Raw genomic sequence first — 26,652 nt, forward strand, 5'->3', positions numbered from 1 at the left:
TGACATCACAATCTCTGTCTTAGATATTTGGAAGGTGGGGCTATGTACCTTTATGTTAGCAGGTAGGAAGGAGGACGGGCCCGCTATCCGCACACTCTCTGGGAGTGTGGAGCTCTCCGCTGCCCGTTTGGTATGATCTGCATGCGTGCTGTAATCTCTGCTGTGGATGCAGGCATCGCCACTCATTGCCTGAGCGTAGGCCTATTTCTGTCAATGTCATTTTCGTATGTGTGAGTTTATCTATGTGTGAGTGTGTGAGTGTGTGTGTGTGTGTGTGTGTGTGTGTGAAGAGATAAATAAAGAGCCTTTTTATACTGAAATATTTTGGTTTCAATAAATCCTGTGAAGGGGAGCCTACCCAAAGAAATTGTCCTCTAGCTTTTCTACAAAGAAATGAATGAACTGCATGTGAATCATTAAATTGTCTAAGTGGAACACGTTTAGTCTTTCTATAACTATCTTCAGTAACTTTCACGCATTGACTCTCTCTTTACCAAGAAGATGTACATTATTTGCTGATGTCATTTTATTTTTTTCTCTGTCTTAATAATAGAGAAAACTGTGATATTTAAATTTTGTTGCACAGAACTGAAATGGAATCCACACAATGAGTCAGGAGGCAGGCAAACTCTTCCAAACTTTGGATTGATCTGTAGTAAAAGCCATAAGAGAAAATAGCTTTTGCCCAGTGAGGTTTATAATTGAGTTTGTCAAAAAGAGAAACTACATATTTGTTTTAATAAGAACCAATTTGTGTAGTTGATTTTCTTAAAGAAATCGAGGCAAAAATTTAATAGTCCATGACATTGTTGTTTGAAAAATGTTATACTTGCTCCCCTCATCCTTTGCCAACTATATTTAATTCTCTAGAAACAAAAAATAAAATAATACATACACATACACATATACACACACAGGCAAAAACTAGTTGCAGATTTATAGCAGTATATGAGAAGAATAAGTGTTACGCACCGTATAATAACAATATGTAAGAAATGTAGAACTTTAACATTTTTCTTTCTTTAACCTACCATTAGAACAAAAATAATCATGTTTGTTTTAGTTTATGCTTCTGTTTACCTAACATTTGGGTTGGCTATTTCCTTGGAGAATATTCTACCATTTACATTTTCAGGGCTTAGTCTATTTTGCTTAGTACTATGTTTATATGATTATGCTGTATATTAGTAAATGAAATAAGTAGAGTGAAAGTTGGTAATGCTTTTTTTAACACCAATATCTGGTAATGCATTTATGTATAGAAAATATTATTGTTTATCCATTTAAGAAAACTTATATTTGTGTTTATTAGTTAAATTCAGTTGAGGATTCAAGCAGTATCAGATTTTGCTTATGAAAATACTATACATTATTATCCATTAACATTTCAGGACATTATATAGTAAGAAGAATAAAAGACCTTTTATAGAGTTGTAACTATGCCATTTATTAGCTTTGTGATCTGTGTATAGATTACTGATATTGTATAGATGACCATTCTGTTAGCCATACATATGGTCAAATCAGTATAGATTCAAAGTCCAGGATGCAAGGTGTCTTGGCTAGATTTTTCATGCCATTAGACCAATGTTCATATATGGTTCCTTGATCAGGGTTTATGTGGGAAATAATGTGGGTGGAGAGACAGGTAATGTAGGATTTAGTTTGAGATATGAACTTTGTTATCTCTTTTTAAGTTATAGATGTCAGAGTAAATTATTACTTATTTTATTGTCCTTTGAAATCTTAACCTTACAATTAATATTTACATTTCTTTAATTCAAAAATTTGAGAGATGTTACAAAAAATATGAACAGAAATTCTTCATGAAGGGAGTCCTTTGACCTAAGGAAGTGGCTTGAAAATATTACTTAAGGGCTAGGGAAAAAAAGTAGACAGCAGATCTTCCATATGGATCATGTTATCCATATAATTTCAACACTTCCCTTCACAAGGAAGAATGAAAGAAAATTGAACAGGGCATAAGTTTCTCACCAGCCATTCAATATTATCTAACACCATGTTCATACACCGAACTATCCAGAGCATGATTCACAACTTACCATCTATGTCATGCAGGCCACACATTTGAAAACATTCTTCTCCTCTTGAGTAAATCCCAGGGGTCCTCAAACTTTTTAAACAGGGGGCCAGTTCACTGTCCCTCAGACCGTTGGAGGGACTATAGTTTAAAAGAACAAAACTGTGAACAAATTCCTATGCACACTGCAGGCCCGGGACGAGTCGGCTGCTAAGCAGGACAGGCAACGGCACCCGGCGGGCCAGATAAATGTCCTCGGAGGGCCCCATGTGGCCCACGGGCCGTAGTTTGAGGACCCCTGATCGACACTAATAAAAGAGAAACATGCTAATTGACCATACCTTTGTGACGCCCACCAGCCAATCAGGAGTGAGTGTGCAAATTAACCCATCACCTTTGTTGCATACACAGGCACCCCAAGCAGCTGGGGGCAGAGTGGGACACTTGCATGGTCGCCATGGCTACGATGCAGACGGTCTGCACCACCCCAGCTGCTCCAGGCCTCTGGGCAGCATGGGAAGGTGGAAAGGCCACTCCAGGCCAGAGTGGAAAGGCTGCTCCGGGCCAGAGCAAAAAGGAGGCTCCAGCCACAGTGAAGGCGGTGCCGGCAGCCAGCGGAAGGAAGGCCCATTCTTGCATGAATCTTCGTGCATTGGGCCTCTAGTTAACAAATAAACACAAATACAGTTCTATTTTTGAGATCATGCATTTTCTTCTTCCTGAAGTTTTTCCCATGATTATATATGCTGTAGGTACATCATACCTGGAGTGTTTTCAGGGAATAAAGACATTCCTAAGATTTTAACTCTTTGCCGTTATGCAAGTCATTTAAGGAATTGTAATAGTGCTTTTTTAAAGGGTGTCTGCATTGTTTTACTATTCTAAAGTTCCTCCCAGTATAAATAAAGAGTAAATAATACTGAAGATATATCAGTAGAGAAAATCAATTATAGAATTATTGTTATCAATTTTTCTTACTAATTTTGTATGAATAAATGATTGGTAGATTAAAGCACAAGTGTTTATTGAGAAGAAACTGTTTGTTCATGCTAACATTATTTACTCTTATTGTGCTGTTAAAAACTTTGACCATGCTGAGTGAAGTTTATTAACACTGTGCTTTGTTCCAATTTTGGAAAACTCTTATAATAAGAAAGCATTTTTAAAAATTTCATGACACTTGATCATTGATCACTGGGCATGGACTGTCCAGATCTTTTTTTGGAAGATGCAGTTAAGTCTTGGCACTAAATGTTGTATTTGTTGGCACTGAAACAAATGCAAGAAATGAGCATGCTAACATCTTTAGTTTAGAACAATTAAACTAAAAGTGATTACATGTGCCTCTTTTTACTAAAGGTATGACTATCCAAAAGCTATCAGTTATTAATTTAAGGTTCATACTAATCTTAAATTCCAGAGCTTCTTTCATGTAATTTTATTTTCACAGCTGGAATTTACTACTTCTTGATAGTGCAAAATTATCCATCCACTTGGTTTCATTTTTTGGCTCACTGCTATAACTTAGTAATTTTTAGCATTTTACTGACAGATGGGATGTGTTCACTAATCATGCTGAATTAACACAAAATGCATTTCTAACCACACACACAAAAAAAACAACAGAGCTGAAAATGTCAAATCCACTAAGTTCCATGTAGAGTGCATATATGCATATAATGTTCATGGACTCTGATGAAAAGGGGTCATCAGAGGTCATGTGGTTAAAGTAGGGTCACATTTGTCATCTATATAAACAAACAAACAAACACATAATGTTTTATATCTAAAGTCCTCATACTATAAATGAAACCGGTTTTTTTTTAATCCTTTCCAATGGAAATTTTGTCTTTGTTTAAGGATTCTCAAATTAATTTTTTTACATTCTTCTTTAGGCCAAATAATTCTATTTTATTTAATCTCTCTCCATGGGTTCTATTTTTCATTCTGTTAATCTCTCTCCTGAAACCTTCCCAATTTCTATGCTTTGTTTATGAGCTATGGAACAGAATGAAGCATTTTTAGTCAGATAATGTGCTATCCTCTGTTCTCCATTACTATATGCCCACTTTTGTGTTCCAATATTGTGTTTGATTAAAAGCACATAAAATCAGTGTTCATTCTGTTGATCTCCAATTAGAGAGATTTCATATGCACTCTGCCGGCTTTTCAATGTCATCTATTAATGAACTGTTTTTATGTTTTTTTAAAGGTTCTAATTAAGTCTACTCTCTCCCTTTATATGCCCTTCCCTGACATTGCAGCTCTAATGTCCCCGGCATTGAGTCATAATATATTCTTTTGGTCAGATTTTATTTATCCAGGTCTTATCCACGCTGTGAAAGCTTCAATCAAGTATGAACATACATATGGAGAAGTTGGCATTTGTGATAATTTTTATAATAACACAGATACATTTAATACAGTTCTAAACAGGGACAGAATTATCGAAATACTGTTACCTTACTCCAATAGAATCTTAACCATATTATGCCTTTTCAGGTCTATGGGAAGGAGTGTCCATTTTGTTTATCAAGTGTAGGTGCTTAGATATCAGGTATTTTAAGTTCTTGTATCGTAGTCCTTATGTGGGTGGGCAATTTTCAAAGAAACTTTTGGATCTATTTAGAAGGGAAAGTACAGATAAGGAGCTGAATATAGTAGTCACTATATGTTCTCTAGTGTTATAACATTTTAGAACTATGACCCTGTACTCAGGCTATATTATAAAACTTGAAGGTGAGGCCACATCACCAGTAACTTAGGTGCTTTTTCCTTCTTTCACAGGATTTTTTTTATCACTACCTTACATTGTTTCATTTTGTTGTTGTTGTTTTGTCATTTTTTGCACCATATTTATTGCTCAGAAATGTCTCCTTGCATAACAGTGAAGTGAAATAACTTTGGGTTGTGAAACGTGTATATTTTATATTTATTTGATTCACAGGCAGGTGTAGGTTGGGATGAGTTATTTCAAAATCTGGATGTTTATCTTCTAATGAAAGTAGATAAATGAAATCTGGACATTTATCTACTATCTAGAGGCCCAGTGCATGGAATTTGTGCATGGGTGTGTGTGTGGCCCTCAGCCCAGCCTGCACCGTCTCCAATCTGGGATTAGGCTTACATGGGCAGTCGGACATCCCTCTCACAATCCAGGACTGCTGGCTCCCAACTGCTCACCTGCCTGCCTGCCTGATTGCCCCAAACTGCTTCTGCCTGTCAGCCTGATCACCCCCTAACCACTCCCCTGCCAGCCTGATCGACGCCTAACTGCTCCCCTGCTGACCAGATTGCCCCTAACTGCTTTCCCCTGCAGGCCTGGACCCCCTAACTGCCCTCCCCTGCAGGCCTGGTCCCCCCCAACTGTCCTTCCCTGTAGGCCTGATCACCCCCAACTGCCCTCCCTTGCAGGCCTGGTCCCTCCCAACTGACCTCACCTGCTGGCCATCTTGTGTTGGCCATCTTGTGTCCACATGGGGTTGGCCATCTTTGACTACATGGGGTGGCCATCTTGTGTGTTGGAGTGACAGTCAATTTGCATATTACCCTTTTATTAGATAGGATTAAGACAGTAAGAATGGTTGTCCTCTACACAAAAGAGACACATTTAGAGCCCTGGTACAAATGTATTGGATCCCATGGGTTATTCATGGTCAATGAATCAATGTCTGTGGTGAAAGGCCACCAGCCCAACCTGAATTTGCAGTCCTATAACTAGATCAAGGCCCAGTGCTGTAATGTATCCTCTCAGTGAAGCTGCAGCCTCAATCCCTTAAGCACTAAGGAAGAGTGTGGTAAGAGACAGGAGACTTACCACTGGGTGGGGGCCAGAATCTGGGAAAATGTGGGCATAGGCAAGCTCTCAGCTCTGTTCAGGACCAAAGCTGGGCTTCAACTTACTGTGTTAAGTGCTAATGGAAGCATCCCCTTTCTATGCTTTGGTGAGAATCCATCCCTTTTCCACAGGGGCATTGCCCACTCAGGGCACATTTTTATTAGACATGTCACTGCTACATGCAGTTAACTTTCTGAAAATATTCAATATTTAGGTAAGGTAAACTGATCAGATATAAACACTAAAGATGATAGTATTTTATTTTATTTATTTTATTTTATTTTGTTCTTATTATGTAAGGCTCTGGGCCAGGGTTTTCTTTGTGGAAATAAAATAAAAATCTGAAATTAAATCAATGTGATTTAATTATCTTTAGGGATAAAAGCCAAATATTCCAAGTCTTAAATGTAGAAGTAATCCAGGTTTCCACAGTTAATCATAAAAGAAGGATATTGGGGAGTACTTTTAAGAAAAATTTGAGCTATCTCTTTAAGGTTTTAAAAAACTGGACTTTAAATCCCATTGGAAATGGGATTCTCTTTTTATCAATAAACAGATGACAAAATTTCAAACTTTCTATAAAGGGCCAACTTAATTATGTGCTAAGATCTCCTGCTGAGGTGGAGATGATATCTGCTTACTGTGGAACAAATAGTTCTGCAAATGACAGCAACCTAGCATGGTCCCTGGTATGTGAATGTCTGCCAAGTGAATACAAATAGTTTTAATAAATGCCCTTTTCCTTTAAAAATATGTCTTAATGGCATATGCAATTTCATCTTAAAATGGTAAGTGTCTTCTTGTTTAGATTATTTTAGTTTAGAATAAAATTAGTACCTTTGTCTCTCCAGCCACGTTAGTCAGGGAAATGTGAAATTGTTCAGCTTAATGCCTTCCTAGGTGAGTGTTGCATTTTAGCAGGCAACAGCAGATAGTCACAGTGATGGATTTCCTATTGGAAACCTCAGTTCAGATCTGTGTCTAAAGGGATTTTCTCTAAAGCTAACATTCTTAAACATTGGCAGAGAAAAGAAAACCAATGTTAATACCTCTGCAGTGTATAAGAAATTTAAGACTAAAGATAATGGATTAAGATGGCTTTACTTTTTTTCTTAGGCCTCTATACATAATCTTTGGGATGTCAACTCCATATTTGAGGTCCAATATGATGGAATTGTGTGTTAGTGTTTGTGTCTGCAAGTGTATTACATTAATCTTTTCTTTAGCTAAAATGATGCAACCAATCTGTCATTATTATACCTTTTACAAATAACACATTTAGGGCTTCTTTTAAAACTTATTTTTATTACAGTATTTATCAATTTGTAATGTGTACTTTAAAAGTTCACATTTCCCAATATTCTGTTAAATGTACTCTTTTAAGATATAATACATTTTCAAGATTTTAAATACTCTGCCATGGTTGTATATCATAAGCATGCTTCATAAATGCTTTTTGGAAAATGATCTACTTAATTAAATTTATTCACACGAGTAAATATGTAGATATCACACTAGTAGTATGATAGAATGCAAAGGACAGCAAAAAAAATGTGGCCTCATGATTGACTGACTATGTATAATATTAAGTGTATGAACCTCCATAAACTTTGTGTTCTTAGATGTAAAATAAAGTTATTAAGAGGATTAAGTAAGATTATATTTTCAAAATTATTTACATCTGACACAAAATAGGTTGTAATTAAATTTCCTCCTGATTTTTTTTTTCTGATACTGTTAGAAATAGGGAGAGGAATACTGTTTAAATCTAGTATTTTGGGACTAGATTTGATATATTTATCTGCATCTGGATACATATTTTTCACAATGTACTGTATCTTGTTCAGTTGCATTTGTGTTTCTATTTCAATTTTCTAAAAGATGAGCAGAAGTCTTTTTGTCAGTATCCAAAGAAAGGGTTCTATATAAAGCCATTTTAAGTCTAGAACATTGTGAAATGACTCAGAAGTTGGCTAGAACCAAAGCAATTAGACTTGTAAAGTGAAGAAACCATTGTAAAACTTTATTTTTTAGTTAAATTTTCTTTGTTGATTTGTGTGAAAACTTCCCTATGAAGGTCATTCCTAGATAAGACAGAATCCTCTCTTGTGGAGGAACTAATGACATGTTTGCTTCTTTTGGGGTCTATTCTCCTTTTATATTTTCATCAGAATTTGGTGCTTGGTAAAAGGGTCATTTTAAAGAAAGGTTTCAGCTTAAGATGTTGGCTAAAGGAGGATGAGGGTTTGGTTACTAAAAATAATGAAGGGTTCCCTAGCCGATTTGGCTCAGTAGATAGCACATAGGCTCAAGGACTGAAGGGTCCCAGGTTCGATTCCAATCAAGGACCAGTACCTCCGTTGCAAGCTCAATCCCCAGCCCCTGTCAGAGTGCATGTGAGAAGCAACCAATCGATGTGTCTCTCCTGGTCCCTGTTCCACTCTCTCTAAAAATCAATGGAAAAATATGCTCAGGTGAGGGTTAACAAATAGTAAAAAAATAATAATAATAAATACAAAAAGTAATAATAAAGGGTAACCAAAAAATAGCAGTAGAGATTTGTGAGATTCTGATACTTGAGGATTTTTTCCTAAATTTATTTTTATTGTACCTCCAGCCTCCTTCCCAACCAGCAGGTTTGTTTATCTGTTATTTGAATTGGGTTTTATTAACATACTAGAAGCCCGATGCATGAAATTCAAGCAAGAGTAGGCCTTTCCTCCCCCAGCTACCGGCACCAGCTTCCCTTTGGCACTCGGGACCCGGGCTTCCCTTGCAGCCCCGGCTTCATCTGGAAGATCATCCAGGAGGATGTCTGGTCTAATTAGCATATTACACTTTTATTATTATAGATATTTAAGTGTAATTAACTTATGGCATATATCTCTGACTATTATAAAAATGATATAAAATCAGAAACTGGGATTAAAAAAAAGAGGATGATATAATTAAATTTAATGGAGGTCATAAGGTGTGTCAATCACTCTCCCGTAACACTCAGAGAAAACTTCGAATTGGGTGGTATTGATATTGTTATTATGGTTGTTCTTATTTCCATTTAATAGGTGATGAAGGGAGAGTCAGAAAGGTAAGGCCAATACCCAGGTTAATTAACTAGTAACATGGATTTAAACCGACGTCAGTCCAGCCTCAGGGAAAAGTAGATCTCTACATTCTCATTTCAACTGTACCTAGTCACGGTTTTGCCATTAACTAGCACTGGGACTTGGAGAAGTCACATAAGGTCTCTAAGGCTGTTTCTTATAATTTGAGGCCTGGATACGATTATTTTTCTCTCAGATAGTAATTTCATAATCTGTAAATAGCAAGAATGTGAATATAGTTCATATAATAATACCAATAGAGTATACTAGTATTTATTTTCAGAATTTGTTATATAAATTGTTTCCATTTTCTTAGTGATCCTTTTCTGTCCAGTTAGTTGCAATACCTAAAAGAAGAGAAATTATCTACTACAAAGAATGCTTATGTAATTGAGAAATATTTAAGTTCACTGTTAACTGAAACTGTTTCAAATTAATAGTTTATATTAAAATAATGATTTCAATAAATACGTTTCATATAGATATAGAAATCTTATAGAAATGTATTTCTTTATTATATCAAAACAGTTTTCATCAATATATAAGAATGAAAGTTTGTGCAAATCTCTTTAGTAGAACGAAATTTAGCTCCCATTGTTGAATTAGCTATTTCATTCATTAGAATTAGAAAATCTCAGGAGAAAACCTGAGATTCTGTGTTTTCAACCTCAAGAGATTTACAGATTTATATAGTGATGAATACATTTTATTAATTCATATGCCTACAAAGTTCAATGCTTTTAATAAACTTTTTGAGCATCCATCAGTTTGAATAGAGTAAAATCAATTTTTTTTTTACTTCAGCCAGGAAATTTAATTCCAGTTTATCCCTTTCTTCTTCCTCCTTCCTTACCATCCCTGTCCTTTCTTAGATCTCACCACTTTAATCTTTCCTCTTATCTTTCTTTCTCACATTATTCTTTCCTCATTTTCTCCCCAATTCCAATAAGATCTAACACAGTAAATGTAGTGTGGATTCCAGGTATTTTGTTTTCTTACTTCAGCATGGTACCTAGATGAATGAATTTGTAATTTCTTCTACCATCATTTGAAATGCAATGTATATTCCCTTTACCAAAATAAATTTGTTAGTCAAATATTGGGGGAAGGAAATGGCTATTATATTTAATCTTCTCTACATTATACATCTTATTTCCTTTTGTGTATATTAAAATTAATCTTCTACCTATCAACATTGCACTCCAGATTATGGACAATGCTTGCCTCATAATTAAATCATTCCACATTTTAGTTTTTCCCTCAAGATTTGTGCCATCTGTAAGTTTGATGACACTGTATTTTATATTCTTATATAATTTCTTAATAAATTAAGATGGGGTATATTGGCATACTATCAGAGTAATCCATCCAAGTTGCCATCAATATTATCCTTTAGGTCTAGTTTTTCAGCATTTTAGAATTAATTTTGAAAATATGATTCAAAATCAACTTATCTATTCAAAGAAATAATTGAATTTGAGTTTGAAGATACAGCATGCCCAAATGTTTCATTGATATATCATAGTAAGTATGATTCATTTTGTTGTCTCACCCATTGTCCTGTGTAACATTTGGTTTTCTATTTCTCCCAGACACTTTTTTTCTTCCAGAGTTCTTCTTAAGGCAATCTATACCAACGTGTAAGTCTTATGTTTAGCATATTGTTTGTAAACTTTGAGGAATATACACATTCATTGCTTAGTTCATTTATTGTATTGGTGGGTTTTTTTGCATTTATTTCATAACCTGCTGTCTCTCTGATAAATATGATTCCACAGCCGATGCAGTATTTTCATAGGAGGCAAGCAAACTATTAAAAGGTGAATAAAGACATCTGACAGGGAAGTGCACTACTAAGGTTTGTAAAGACCTTTGGGAATACAGCCAAGCAAACAATCATGTACTGTAAGCAGACTCTTTAAAAAAAATCAATACCTTGCTTATGAGGCAGCCAATAAGGAAATGATAAAATAAAGGTTAATGTGATCGTTTATTAATAATTTAGCACCTAGTTAACTGTAAGTCCAGTAAGGGGCATGTTCTGTGTTGAGAGTGAGGGCATATATATGGACTCTATTTGTTTCCCTTAGCATGTAAAGTATGCCAGATTATGGAGGGGGAAAACCCACATAGTTCAGAAATAACAAATTCTATCACTGAAAGTTTTACAATGTTGTTGATATTTATCTCTGATTGTAAATTATACTCACTGCATGACTATCATTTCTTTTCCTCTGGTATAGACCTGTTGCTGCTTCATTGTTTTTGGTAAAGACAAAACTACATTTTTCTTTTAAACTTTGGCACAACTTTTGAGATACAATTTTATTCATCTCTTCGAGTCCACAGAACTGAGATCTTTGTGTATGATGGCAAAAGAAAAAAGCACTTTGTTTGGGGGAATTATTTGTAATACAGTTTTAGAATGGGTGATAGTGCAGATATGGGATTCAGACAATATGAATTCAAGTCCTGATTCCACAGTTTAAGAGCTGTGGGCTTTGGGATAAGTAATTTACTTTAACCTGAGCTTTAGAATCCTCAGCTGTTCAATACACTTTTGCTACAAAGTTGCTAAGAGGATTACATAAATCAGGCTTAGCCTTGAACCTAGCACAGAAAACCCCCCACAACAAATATTAGCTGTTATTATTGTATATGTTTTTAATTTATTTTTTATTGTTGACAGTATTACAGATGTTATTATTGTTTTTAAGTTACAATATAAAAGTCAACCTGTAACAAAAATACAAATACTGCTCATAACAATATTTACTTATGAATCTTTTCAGAGAACCAAAATTTACTCTATCAACTCTAATGCAATAAAAATGCCAATGTTATAAAAAATAAAATACAATTCTATTTGAAATGATAGATATATATGTTACTTCTGATCAATAAATCTAGTAAAAAAATCAAATCATTGATCTCTAGTCAAATCTGGTCACTAGAGGCATTTCATTTTGTATGATATACTCAATATTTTTTTCAAAGACAAATGTGGTTTCTTACTACCTATTTTATACTTTATCAGTGTACGCCATCCTGTTCGCTTTGTAAGCATAAACACATAAACTGAGAACAAGATAGTAATCCAGGATATACAGGCCAAAGAATCCACCATAGCAGTTACACATTCTGCGTTTCTGTATTGCTTCAGCCCATTTAGTAATTTCCATCTTTACTTTGGCATAAACCTAAATAAGTAAGTACCTGAAATTCACTGGTCAGAAAAGGAAGAGGCTAAATATATATGCTCTCCTCTGGGAGGAGAAATAGCAAGAGAAGTTCTATACAAATCCTTGCCTGCTGGTAGAGCTGGTCCTCACCAATGGATGGTCTTCATGACCTGTCACCACTCATGCTTCCTCGGCTTCAGCCACCCTCATCACCTTGCTGTTCCTTAGACACCTCTGGCCTGTTTAGGTCATGTTTCTCCTTGGGATGCCCTTTCTCTCAGATAATGGCATGATTCAATCCTTTTCTCTTTGTCAGCCTTCAAGTCCACGCTCTTGATATAGCATTTTCAAATTATATTATTTAAAATTTCCCCTCTGCATACATTCCCTATCCCCTTCTTTTTTTTTATTTCTCACTGTAGCATTTCTTACCCTGTAATAAATAATAATTATTTTTTTATTCTTGATAATCTTTCAAATACCCACTTTGCCATTAACATATAAAATCAATGAGGGTAGAGATTTATGTCTGTTTTGTTCATTGGTGTAAGTCCTATAAGCTCAGGACAGTGCCTATTACATGGTCAGCCTTATGCATGTTTTTAGAATAAATGATTATATAAAACTTTTGTTAAGTTGGGTTTTCCCAGAATTAGCACAAGCACTCACAAATATATGAGTACAAGTAGTTTACTGGGGAGATGAATCTAGAAACCACTGGTAGGATGGTGGGGAAGTTAACTACAGAAGCAAAAGAAGAATAGAGGATTCATTACTGTGCAGATTACTGCAAGAAGGGGATCCATTCTACCAGGAAACTTTGGGATAATGTAGAACAAAGGATAGAGCTGACATATTATTTGTAATACAGTTTTAGAATGGGTGGTAGTGCAGATATTGGATTCAGCTACTCTTGCCTGCTCTTGGAAAGGGAGGGGCGTTGATGCCTGGAAAGACATTTCCAGGTTGGGGCTAAGCAAAGAGTCACATATGCTTACATTTCAACGTCATTGGCTCAGCATGGACAAGTATGGTAGATACGCAGGATAGGAGATATAGTATGCTTCAAATCCATATACCAGAGCAAAACTTTGTCACTTGGGGTTTAAAGAGTCTAGGACATCTCTATATTGATGGGATACTGAACAGCTCAATGTGTTGTCCACTTCGGCTACCACCATACATTTTCAATCAAACCTTTGTATTCAGCTAATATCAGATGTAAATATGCATTAAATTTATTTTTAAACATTTAAAAAGGGAATTGTGAAGACTGTCTAAATGCGTGAGGGACACAAAGCCATGTTATTATGAATCCATATAATTAGATTATAGTCTAAAACGCAAAAGCATCAGTCACAATCGTCTAACACAACTGTTTCCATTTCCTCTTTTGTTAGCCTCTTTCCTTTCCTTTTCTTTTCTTTCCTTTTCTTTTAATATACTTTTATTGATTTCAGAGAGGAAGGGAGAGAGAGAGAGATAGAAACATCAGTGATGAGAATCATTGATCAGCTGCCTCCTGCATGCCCCCTACTGGGGATCGAGCCCGCAAGCCCGGCATGTGCCCTTCACCAGAAATGAACCTGGGACCCTTCAGTTCACAGGCCGATGCTCTATCCACTGAGCCGAACTGGCTAGGGAAGCCTCTTTTAATAATTTCTTTACAGCCTTAAAAACAAAGCCCTAGCTATTATCCCTACTTTCTATAATCTTCTCTATTGAAATGATTTTGTGTATGAAAATAAAACATGAGTTGACAATAGAGAATTTAGGTTAGCAAAAGTGAGATCGCCCACCAGACAATGGTGTTGCTTAAACATGCTTTCCTTTCACCCACGCTATCCTCCAGAGAGGAAAAATATTTATTTCAGGCACTGTTAGCAATATAAACTATAAATTCTCTAAGTTATTTGGGATGTGGAGAAGAAAATAAAAGAAACCTGCATTCTAGATGCATATTAAATATTCTTATCTATGATGGACAACAAAGAAAGAGATAATTAATACTTTATATGTTATCAAATAAAATGTTAAATGATTCAAGGTAAAAGCTGTTTAAGAAAAATAATTATACCATTCAATATTAAAGAAAATATTCACAATACTAGAAAGGTAAAATAACTTCTATTTTAGTGCAATTGAATTTATACTAAAAATACGTTTATTTTAGAGAAAAAAATGACAATATTAGAATCTTCAAAAACTAAGGTCATATTGAATAAGTAATGAAATAATGTGTGTTTTGTATATAAAATGAGTGTATATATACTTATGTATATATGCACATGTGTATAAATATATGCATATCTATGTGTGTATATATATATATATATGTATATTTATATACCTTAACCTTTCAAGGATTAAGCTGCTACATTTTATTTGTCTATTTATTTTTTAATTTTTATTCATTGATTTGAGAGAGAGAAAGGAAGGGAGAAAGGGAGAAAGAGAGAGACATGGAATGGACCTGGTATTCCGATTAATTATGCATTCATTGGTTGATTCTTATATGTGCCCTGACCGGAGATGGAACCCGAAACCTTGGTGTATCAGTGGGGACACTCCAAACAATTAAGCTACACAGCCAGGGCTATGGTACTAAATTTTAGATAAAATTGAAACCACAAAATAGAAATGTTAAAGAAGAAAAAACAATAACTGTTTGAATGGTTTGCTATTCAATTTGTTGGCACAATTTTTACTTCAACATTCTTGACTGAATTTATTATGTATTTCCAAAGCATATTTGGTAGAAAATGATTTAGAGCAGTTGCTTAAAAACAGAGATTTTTCTTTGAAAACTATGATTGCTCTTAATGTTCCCACATACATACACAATAGCACACCAAAGATACTCCATTTATTATAAACTATACAGTTAGAATTATTTTTCTACAGAGATGCCTAGCAGCAAAAAATAAGAATAATGTGAAACAACTTTTTTTTTTAAGTTTTGGAACATATTTCTCCAAGATTTCAAATAGACATAGTTTAAAATGCAATGATAAACATAACCATATAACCACATATAAATCCTGATGATTATGAGAATCTGTCTGACTGCTAGCTCTCTCTCTCTCATACTCTTTTACTAAGGCAGTGTAAAATGTGATAATTGTCACTAAAGAAAAGTTATTTTGAAACAGATAGTGACACTTAATTGTAAAGAAAGCATATTTATTGTAAATATTATCTTCCTATTCAAATAGGGGAAAAATTTGAAAACCAAACTCTAGAGGACTGTTTTACTAAACTAAGGTATATCCACAAGATAAATATTATCTATAATAATAAAAGCATAATATGCTAATTAGACCAGATGTTCTTCCGGATGAAGCCGGTGCTGTGAGTGAAACCCAGGTCCCGGGTGCCTGCTGGTGGCTGGAGGGAAGCCCGGGTCCCGGGTACCAGAGGAAAGCCAGTGCTGGCAGCCGGGGAAAGGAAGGCCTACTCTTGCACGAATTTCATGCATTAGGCCTAAAACTGATTTATATAAGAACTAGAGGCCCAGTGTACAAAATTCATGCACTCGTAGGGTTCCTAGCAGCTGCCGGTCACCGGCCAGGGCCTCCCTCACTTCCCCCAGCCGGCCCTGCCCCCTGGTCGAGCTCCCAGATGACCTCTTAGTGGAGGGGACAATTTGCATACTACACTTTTATTATATAAGATTTGAATGACCTATGAAAATAATTTTTTTATAATTTTTGGTGAAATAAGCAGTGTACAAAATTTTATTAACTTATTGTCATAAAGAAACATAATCAAGTTTATCTTTGTGTTGTGTAGCTCAAATACATGTATATGATTATGTATAAGTATATATACAGTATATTGCATTGTCTTACATTTCTATAAAAATGGCATTTATATATTACTTATATAAATTTTTACAATTTATAAAATGCTATTTTTCAAGAAATACAATTATATTGAAGCTAAAAATATTTTATAGACCTGATAATTAAAAATATAATCAAATAATAAAAGTAAAACACATTTTCATGTAAAAGACCTCAAGGATCTGGTAACCTTTTAAAATTTTAGATAAGAATGTATTTTCCCACAGTTTAAACATCTTAATGGCTCTAATACTTATGTGTGACCTGAACAAGTTACCAATGTTTAATCTTTGCACGTAAAATAAATAGAATGTTTTACAAAGTTCTAGTAAAACCTTTTATTCACTGAAAACAAGATAATAAATATAGAGCATTTAAAACACTGCCTGCAACATAGAAGTTTTAAATAAATATCACTTTTCTTCCAAGTATATATAGCTTGTTTATTATAAAATTGGTATTATAATCCACTTCTTTTACATTTTAATTTACTATTTATTAGTTTTTATTTACTAAGTGGTTATCTATTTATTTAATATTATTACTACACTAGAGGCCCGATGCACAAAATTCATACACGGGGGGCAGGGAAGGTCCCTCAGCTCAGCCTGCACCATCGCACAATCGGGACCCCTCGCTCCTAACCTCCTGCCAGTTCACTCCTTACCACTTGGCTCCCTGCTCCTTAGCACTGCCACAGAGGTGGGAGGCTCCTGCCACCATTGCTGTGCTTGCCAGCTGTGAGCCTGGCCTCTGGCTGAGTGATGCTCCCACTGAGGGAGCACACTGACCACCGGGGGCAGCTCCTTTGTTGAGCATCTGTCCCCTAGTGGTCAGTACGCATCATAGCGACCAGTCTTTCTGCTTGATCCGCCGTAAGGGTCGCTGGGCTTTTATAGGTATAGAGACCTGGTGCATGAAATTCATGCACTGGGTGCAGGGTCCCACAACCTGGCCTGCACCCTCTCACAGTCTGGGACCCCTTGGGGGATGTCCGCCTGCTGGCTTAGGCCTGATCCCACCACTGCCACTGTGCTTCTCAGCCGTGAGCCCGGCTTCTGGCTGAGTGGCACTCCCACTGTGGAAGTGCACTGACCATCATGGGGAAGCTCCCTGCATTGAGTGTCTGCCCCCTGGTGGTCAATGCGCATCATAGCAACCAGTCCTTCTGGTTGTTCTGCCATAATGGTCGCTTAGGCTTTTATTATATAGACTAGAGGCCTGGTGCATGAAATTTGTGCACTGGGGGGGGGGGGTGTCCCTAGGCCAGCCTGCACCCTCTCAAATCTGGAATCCCTCGGGGGATGTCCGACTGCCAGTTTAGGCCTGATCCCCTAAACCGGAAGTCAGACATCCCTCTCACAATCCAGGACTCCCAACTGCTCGCCTGCCTGCCTGCCTGCCTGATTGCTCCTAACTGCTTCTGCCTGCCAGCCTGAGTACTCCCTAACCACTCCCCTGCCAGCCTGACCAATGCCTAACTGCTCCCCTGCCAGCCCAGTTGCCCCCAACTGTCCTCCGCTGCTGTCCCGGTTGCCCCCAACTGCCCTCCCCTGCTGGCCTGGTCCCCCCAACTGCCCTCCCCTACTGGCCTGGTCACCCCTAATTGCCCTCCCCTGCTGGCCTGATTGCCCACAACTACCCTCCCCTGCTGGCCATCTTGTGGCGGCCATCTTTGACCACATGGGGGTGGCCATCTTGTGCGAGGGCGTGAGAGTCAATTTGCATATTACCTCTTTATTATATAGCATAAGTAACTAGTTAATAATTAGTACTATTACTTAATTATCACTAGCTTTTCTTCATTAAGCTTGTGTTCAGTTCTATGTATTAGAATGAATTACACATCAACTTTTAGCCTTCAAAAAACTGAAGGTAAATAATTACTCTAGTTTGTACATGACTAGGAACCTAGGACTCAAATCATGTTCTGGCTTCAATGCTAAGATAGCTCATTTTCATGCTATATCATTCTTCCCACCAGATCAGAGTCTGATGTGGTCCATCCAAAACTCTAAAGTGAATTGAGCAATTGTCTAGTGACTCTTATCAATAGGGTCATAGCAACTAAACAAATGTAACCAACTATGTTAAAAAAATATTTGGTAGACTCACTTTTTAATTGCTTTGATTGGTTTTAAAATAAAACAAAATTGGTATTTGGACAAAATTCAGAAAGCAGCTTATTTTGTTTTTTCTCTAACCTGGATGAGGGAATATAAGTGGAATTTCTAGAGCAAGACTACCAGAATCTAGAATCATGGCTTAAGAATGATTCTGAAAAGGGATACCTTACATATACCTTTTACTGTAGAGATTTGGGTTCTCCTCATTTATGGTCCACAAACAGCAATCAGTCTGTCAACACTGCAGGCTGTGTTCAACATCACTAGTCATTAGGGAAATGCAAATTAAGTCACAATGATATATTACCTCATGTCTGTTAGAATGGCCATCACCAAAAAGATGGTAACAAATGCTGGTGAGCATGTGGAGAAAAGGGAACCCTTGTGCATTGTGGGTGGGAATGTAAATTGGTACAGCCAGTATGAAAAACACTCTGCAGGATCCTCAAAAAATTAAAAATAGAACTAGTATATAGTCTAGCAATTTCACTTCTGGGAATATATCCCAAGGAAATAGAAACACTAACTGAAACAGATACATACCTGCACTTCATGTTAAAGTAGCATTACTTACAATAGCTAAGACATGGAAACAACTTAAGTATCCATTGATTAATGCATGCACAAAGAAGTTGTATATGTACAATGCCAATAGGTTGTTGGAACTGCAACAAAAGATCTATAACAAAACAATATTACCATAGACTAATTGATATAAACAAGAGTTAAGATCCTACACATCTCATCATCATTATCATGAAATGAGATTGAATAAAACATAACTTGAGGACCTGCTGTATTATCCAACCATAAACACACGCACACAAAATAAAAAAATAACCAAGGAAATCATACCATTTGTGACAACATGGATGGACCTGAGAGCAGTATGATAAGTAAAATAGGTCAGATAAAGACAAAAACTGTATGAATCTCACTTATATGTGGAATCTTTAAAAAAAAAAAAAAAGCTAACTAACAAGCAACAAAATCCTTCAAACTCATTTAAAAAAAGAGAGATCAAACTTGTGGTTACTAGAGGCAGAATGTAGGCAAAAGGAGAATTAGAGGAAAGTGATCAAAAGTTATAAATTTTCAGTTATAATATAAATAAGTACTAGTAATGTACAACATGATGGCTATAGGTAACACTGCTTGGTGATATATAGCAAAGTTGTTAGCAGAGTAAATCCTAACAGTTCTCATCACAGGAAATTGTCTTCCTTTTTTCTTTTTAATGTATTCATAGAAGAAGATGTATGTTAGCTTAACCTATTGTGGTACAGAAAGGCCTCGGTTCTCAAACATCTCCCATCTGGAAGAAATTTAGTTCTCAACCCAGTTGTTCATGGAAAAAAATGTCTAGGTTCTTGACCAAAACTTCCATTTTCAATCTGACAACCCTTTCATGCTGATACCTCAGCATGACAAAAAGCATCTCTAGGCAGCAAACAAAGGAGGGAATGTTTTTTTTTTGCAGGTTAAAGTAACTATCTAATTTAATAGTTTTGTGCTAAATTAACTATTAGCACAATTTAAAAACATAAAGAGGCCATCAAGAGTGCTAATGCTTCTAAGGATGTGAAAGAAACAATGATCACAGGCAACTGAAGAGGTAAAAAAAAAAAACACACACAAAAAAAAAAAAAAAAAACACCTGTTGTTGATTTGGCTAAACAAGCAGATAGCAGTGATATATGAAAAAGTAAAAGTGAAGACACCTCCTACTGACCTGAAAGATGCCCCGGGAACAAGTGCTGAAAGTGATTTATTTAAGGCTAAGAGGAGGTGGTTCAATAAATTTAAGGAAAGAAGTGTTTATTTATAGATTAAACAGTATACTAGCTATGCACTATATATAAGAAAGGTGAAAACAGGGAGTCATTTGTGGGCCTGAGATGGATTATTTCAATTTACATTATTTCTAGTGAGAAAAAATGATTCGGTTTTCGAACAAATCACTTCTCGAAGAACCTTCTGGAAAGAATTAAGTTCAACAACTAAGGTTTTACTAATCATTTCACATATATGTAAATCAAACCATCAAGCTGTGCACCTTAAATTTAGACAGTGATATATGTCAATTCCTTCTCAATAAATCTAAAAAAAATGATGACAGGCTGTTGAAAAAAGAATTATGAATGAAAAGCAGAAGTTTGGCACATGACGTACAGAGTCTATTGGCAAAAGATGAAATAATAACTACTCCCTCCGTCCAACAAATTTAAAGCTACAATACAAATTTCTTTAAAAATAATCACAAATTGGTGTCAGATGCGACAGATAGCATTACAGGATGTAATACAACACTTTCTAAAACTGCATAATGCAAGTTCAAAAATTTACACTGAAAATTGCATTGCATTGACACGTAGTTTTTTAAAATGTCATTATTGGAGTGTCTAGCGAGCTAGCTTATTATAGATTTACCTCTTCATAAAGAAAATATGTCATTGGTAATTTGTTTTACTTTATAAACCTTTCTCCTTTCTACCTGGAAGAATAATGTAAAAGTTAAAACAATAATAATAAATTCAAACACAGAACGGAAGTTGCAGGGCTCCCCTGGGACAAACTGCAGCTGGCACTGTTGTTTTCAACTGCTGGTGCATCCATGTATTCCACCCACTTCCCCTGGGTTGTACATGTGAGTGCTCATTGAGGAATGTTACCCTGGCTGATGGGCAGTAACATGAAATGAATTTTCAGATCCACCAAACACTTTGCAATGCAAAGCAACCTGCAGCTTTCCAGATAATCAATATCACTAGAAACTGTAATAACATATGTCATGCAGAGAATATGCTCAAAAACTGTGTTGATGCTATCTCCCAACTTCATGGAAGCCTGGGTTTGCAAATCACTTTTAAATAGATACTGACTCTGGTTTTCTTGTGAAAGGAGATTTATATTCCCCAGGTAATTAGAAACCAATGATATAGGCTAGGTATTATATAAACCAGCACATATAGATAAGAACATTAATATTAAAATCCATAAGAATTTTAAGCAATAAAAAATAGCATGGTGTTTGCCTTAGATAGGACTCTAGCTTATAAAAGACAGAAGATAAACACAAACTAGTAGTAAAATATATTGCCTGCCTGGATTCCAAGGAGAGGATGGAGTTGACTTTATTTATTTATTTATTGATATTTTATTTTGTTTTTTTATATTTTTTATTGTTTAAAGTATTACATGTAGTAGTACATATATCTCCTTTTTTCCCCCTTGACCTTCCCCCAGCCTCCCCTACCCCCTGTCGCATGCCCTTATACCCTCCCTCCCCCGCAGTGTCTTATGTCCATTTGTTGTGCTTATATGCATGCATACGGAGTTGACTTTAGACACAATTTGGACTCAAGTACTCAGAGTTATAAGCACCCTATATTCATTTTCTACATTTCTAAGCTCTTCTTTACTTTACTGGTGTCTTCTGAAATGGGTGCTTTCTTCACATTTTAAAACAATGACCCAAGGTAACTTGAGGATATAATACTTGCAATCTCCAAAGAAAAGAATTATTCTTTTTCAGTATCTGTAGATATCCTCTTGATGGCATTAATTAGCCGTGTTAGTTTATTGACAGAGACTCATAAATTGCCTATCTGTATAACCATTTTTACTTCATTTTTGGAAACAGAATCCTAAACCTTAGGTTGATAGATTGCTATCTGGAATAAGTCATCACATTTCCCAGCTCCCCTTGTAGCTATGTGTCATCATGTGACTAAGTTCCGGCCATTGCAATGTAAGCAGAAGTGTTATGTGGGACTTCCAGGAAGAGGTTTAAAGGAAGTGTTGTTTAAGCCCAATTTACCAATATTTCTTTGTTTTTAATATTTTTTTGTGTTTAGTTATTCCAAGATTATGGTGTTTTTTTTATAATTTGGAAGCTTCATATTATACTTATAATAATCTCTGATTTGTGTGTGTGTGTAAAGCAATAACATATGATAGGTTAAGATTTATGTTTTTCATATGGGTAGCCACTTGTTTCAGCTATATAGCTATCTGCGCTTATAAAGGACTTTTCCTTTCTGCATTAAACCAGCGAGATCTTTATGAAAATCATTTGATCATATGTGCGTGCCTATGTTTCTGGTTTCATTTTGTTCAACACCGTACTCTGTGATTACTGTAGCCTTATAACAACTCTTGATATCAGGTACTGTAAATTTTCCAACTTTGTTCTTTTTCAATATTGGTTGATTATTCCAGATACTTTTCATTTCAAGATAATTTCAGAATAATCTGTTTCTTTCATAATAACTTGCTAGATTTTTGATAAGTTTTGCATTAATTCTCTAGTTTAATTGAGAGAAAATTTTAACAGTTCTGAGTTTTCTAATCTATGTGAGTGATTTAGCACTGCATTTTCTTAGGCATTATTCAATTTCTCTCAGCAATGTTGTATAGTTTCCAGTATGAAAGTCTCATGTAAATTTTACAAGTTTAATTCATAGGTATTAATAATCTTATTGATACCATTGTAAAAGTTTTTAAAGTTTTATTTTTGATATTGCCAATCTATAAAAATATAATTAAACATATACAATGAGTGGCCAGATTATTATGATCTCTGAACGCATAATAATCTGGCCAGTCAGTATGTGTGTGTGTGTGTGTGTGTGTGTGTGTGTATATATCCTATCTAATAAAAGAGTAATGTGCAAATTGACCATCACTCCAACACACAAGATGGCTGCCTCCATGTGGACACAAGATGGCCACCACAAGATGGCCATCAGGTGAGGGCAGTTGGGAGGGACCAGGCCTGCACGGGAGGGCAGTTAGGGGCAAACAGGCTGGCAGGGCAGCAGTTAGGCATCAATCAGGCTGGCAGGGGAGTGGTTAGGGGGTGATCAGGAAGGCAGGCAGGCAAGCAGTTGGGAGCCAGCTGTCCTGGATTGTGAGAGGGATGTCCGACTGCCACTTTAGGCCCGATTCTACCTGGATCGGGCCTAAACGAGTAGTTGGACATCCCTCGAGGGGTCCCAGATTGGAGAGGGTGCAGGCTGGGCTGAGGGACACACACCCCATGCACGAATTTCATGCATCAGGCCTCTAGTAATACTATAATGGAGCTGAAAAATTTCTATCACCTAATGTCACAGTGCAACACACTACTAAGGTGTTTGTAGTGATGTAGATATAAACTAATATACTGCTCTGCCTGTCATAGGAAAGCATAGCACATACAATTATAAACAGCATATAGTACTTGATAGTAAACAACTATATTACTGGTTTATGTATTTATTATATTATACTTTTAATCATTATTTAGAGTGTACTCTTTCTACTTATATAAAAAATATTTGTTGTTAAACAGTGTGCCATGTTACACTGGCAGCAGCCTCATACATCTCCTGTTTACCATATCTGTTAATTGCATTACTTTCTCTTGGGCTTGACTTTATTGTTTATAGTTTTGTACAGTAATGTGTTGCACAGTCTGTAGTGTAAGAGCTATAGGCTCTACCATGTAACCTAGTTGTGCAGTAGGCTTTACCATCTAGGTTTGTGAAAGCGCACTCTATGATTGCACACTGACAAAATTGGCTAATAATTCTCAGAATGTATCCCTATTAAATGGAGCATGACTGTGCTATATTTGCGTTCTCTATATTTCCAACAACCAAAGTGAAATAATACACTTTCCAATGCTATTTAACAATATGAATTAATAGAAAACCCTGTATATTATGAACAGTTTATATTAATTACACTAGAGTATTATAATGTGGGATTACATATTTTCTGCAATTAGTTTTATGGGCCATTGATTTCCAATCTTGGCTGTTCATTGGAATTACCAGGCTAACTTTAACACAAATACTGATGTTGGGGCTCCACCCTAGACTCTGATTATATTGATATGACATATGGAATGGCAAGGGATTTTTAAAATCCCCCAGGTGATTTTAATGCAGAGCCAATTTGAGAACCACTGTTTTAGACCCTGCTCATACATTTTCCTATTAAAATATCATATATATATATATATATATATATATATATGCACATATATACACATACTCATATATATGTGTGCCTTCGAACATGTCTAAAATGATTTTAAATACAGATATAGTTTGTATTTGTAATTTTAATTAATAATGTTATGGATCCAAAAATTAAATAACTTGGAAACATAAAATCTGAATAACCTATGTAAGGCAATTAACCTTTCCATATTACTGTTTCTGAATGCCCCAAATGAACATCTTAGAAATGAACTGTAACTTGTTTTTAAAAGATAAGTACAGAACTCTTTCAAACTTAAAATATGATACAAATGTTTAGACAAAAAAAAAATACAAATAGAATTTAGGGTGAAAAACTAAAAAAACATGGATTGTATTGATAGTACCACTTGTTAACCTTTGCAGTCATGGAGAATTGCTTGGAGCCAGTGTTTTAATATTAGGTCACATTATCTGTTTATCTGATCCAGTCTGATTTTTCTTACATTATATATTCTAAAACTTTAAAACAATATTTAAAAGTAATGAAAGAAGCCCTGGCTGGTGCGACTCAGTTGGTTGATCATCATTCCATGCACCACACACAAAAAAATGCTGTTTTGACTCATTCAGAGCGCATGCCTGGGTTGCAGGCTCAAACCCCAATAGGGGGCATGTAGGCAGCAGCTGATCAATGTTTCTCTCTCATTTTGATGTTTCTCTTTTTCTCACTCCCTTCTTTCCTCTTTAGAATCAATAAAAACATTTTTTAAAAAGTAATAATGCAAGAAACACATGACAAGGACTACATAAACCAATGTTATAAATAAAGTAATAGATTCAGAAGAGTTTGTTTTATTTACGAAAATGAAGTAACCATTTAAATAGTGTAGTACCAAACCCTATATTTTTAATGGTCATTGTTCAAATTCCAACCATTCTGGCATATTTCTTGATTGTCTGAGATGTGTGGAATGCTACATTAGAAATTCTGTAGATTTTAAGCAAATTTAAAAATTTAAAGTTATGTATGATACAGGCAAAAAAGGATATATTATAAAACAGCATACAACACAGTGACACACATTACATTCTGAGTCATCATTAGCAGGTAGACAGGCATGAAGAAAGAAAGGAAAGAAGAAAGGGAAGAGAATGTGGGGGTATCTATCATCTATCTGTCATCTATCTATCATTTATCTATCATCTATCTATCATCTATCTATCTATATATCAATCATCTATCATCTAGCTATTTAGTTGAAAAATGTGTTTGAAACCTATCATGAGAATTTCTACAGAAATGTAGAATATTCTGGAGTGTGATCTGTATATAAATTCCCCTTTTGTCATTTAATAGTTTTATAAGATTGGAGAAGTAACTTAAACTCTAAAACTTATGCAAGAAATTCTTGTGTATTTAAATGCATGTAGTAATACCTCTTAAAGATGTTAGGAAGATTGAGTGTGATCATATTTATGAAAATGTTTAACTAAGAGGTAGACTGAGTTCTGAGTAGATGTTCATTATTTAATTTTTATAATTATATATAAATCACTTTTGCTTTTATAATACTATTTGAATCTCAGTTATATAAGATGCTTTTTGAAGTAAAGTATAGCAACCATCACCAAAGAGCTGATCTTCTCCTTTAATTTATTTCACCAGTCTAAATTGTTAAACACTTCATTGTTTTTCTTTAATATGTCTGAGAATAAGGAGTGTATCTAAGTATATGAAGGGAAATAAATGTGTTTAAATTGTATACTAGCATGTATAATTTTATTGTTTTTATGTTATTGAATTTATATCATCTTGATGATTTAGACCCCTGCTATTCAGTGTGTTTCATAGACCAAGAACAATGTTATCACTAAAGAGCTTGTTAGAAATCCAGATTTACTCAATCATTATCTCTATTTTAGCAAAATTCCCAAGTGATTTATAAGTATGCATGTTAAAATTTAAGAAGCACTGTTTTAGACTATGTACAATTAGATATTATTCAAAGAAATTTTTAAAATATATGATCTAAACATTAAATAAATTCTATTACATGCATTCTGAAACTGGCTCATATGGACATAGATTTGTTGTAAAAAGCACTGAATCAGGAATAAAGGCATACTTTTTTATATTGGCTGTGCCATTTTATGGTAGTGAAAATTCATCAAGTTCATAAACTTCTAAGAGTCTCTGTTTTGTCATTTGTAAAGTGAAGAGCGAGTTAATACCTCTCCTGATACTCATTGAGTTTGTTTAGATGTTCCAGTGAGATGGCACTTTATTAATTGTCAAGGTTTGCACATCGTGCACTATTATGATTTATGAAATTGGAGCAGCTGATTATAGGTAGATTATGAATAAGAGCTCCTTGGGGAGAAAGACAAGATGACAACCTCAGAGTCTGATTGATAACCATTTCCTTTTGCTGCTTTATAACATAAATAGAAGGTGGCATAGGGAGGAAGTGTTCAGAAGGGAAGTTTTCGATAATTTTGATGTTCATTTGTTTTCATTAATTGGTGCTTTGTGTTGAGTTTGTA

The 26,652-nt window shown here is 35.3% G+C and overlaps 1 protein-coding gene across 2 annotated transcripts in view; it reads left to right on the plus strand.

Annotated features, from left to right (window-relative positions):
* LRP1B (LDL receptor related protein 1B) overlaps positions 1-26,652 on the plus strand; it is a 1,782,191-nt gene that overhangs the window by 1,589,806 nt on the left and 165,733 nt on the right. The window lies entirely within an intron of this gene.

Source organism: Plecotus auritus, assembly GCF_963455305.1.
Source record: "Plecotus auritus genome assembly, chromosome: 5".
Lineage (NCBI taxonomy): Eukaryota > Metazoa > Chordata > Mammalia > Chiroptera > Vespertilionidae > Plecotus > Plecotus auritus.